We start from the raw sequence: 983 nt of genomic DNA on the forward strand, positions 1-983 counted from the left end.
GAAAGAGCTTTGCTGTGTCTGCTGTGCTAATGCAGCTAAACGGAACAGGCTGTGGATCTGCTGAACAAAGCTGGCCATTTTCTGTGCGGTGAGCCTGAAATAAATATTGAGGATACATTCAATAGTGACTAATGCAAAGGTCAGGATTCTCTGACTGCAGCTATCAGCTTTGCAAACTCAGCCACTGCAGTCCTTAGGGAACATTGCCTCACGCTCTCTTCATCTTGCTCTTTAATACTGTGGTACAGAGTCACAGCAAACTCATCAGGGAGCTGCAGATTTCAGCTGAAGCAAAGGCAACTGGAAATCTCTCATCACAGCAGCTGGAGTGATGAGAAAGCCCCGTGACACACACTGTCTCAGGAGCTATGTGTTTTTAACCAAGTCCCACAGAGAGTTATGGAAGAAGTCACTAGTATCAGCCCAGTTCTCTTCCCCATATCCATTTTTAATTCCCACTTTGAGAACTGCAGCTGCAGCAAGGAGTTGCTAATCAAATCCTGTATCAGGATCCACTGTGGCATTTCTGAACTACTCCAGGCTGCGGACAGTCTCCTGGTTGCTTCAGCTGAGCAATGGAAATAAATGTAAATACTGCACACTGTGCCATTCAAATTCATGTGAACAATTTTCAACTCTTTTATCATCCCTGGCTTGCTGCAGAGGTTTCAGTATGTTTAGAGATTAAGTGGTACTGTAAAAGGAAGAATACGTTAAAACATTGTTCCCAGCAACTCTGGTGCCCCTCTAACACATACTAGAACAAGATGCATCAACACTAACAGCCTGGATCAGTACAAGAATGTCAACATGGACTTATGAAAGGCAGGTCCTGTTTGACCAACCTGATCTCCTTCTATGACAAGGTGACCCATTTGGTGGGTGAGGGAAGAGCTGTGGCTGTTGTCTACCTGGACTTTAGTAAGGCCTTTGACTCCGTTTCTCACCACAATCTTCTGCAGAAACTGGCTGCCTGTGTCCTG

Source organism: Buceros rhinoceros, unplaced genomic scaffold, assembly GCF_000710305.1.
Source record: "Buceros rhinoceros silvestris isolate BGI_N320 unplaced genomic scaffold, ASM71030v1 scaffold22808, whole genome shotgun sequence".
NCBI classification, from domain to species: Eukaryota; Metazoa; Chordata; class Aves; order Bucerotiformes; family Bucerotidae; genus Buceros; species Buceros rhinoceros.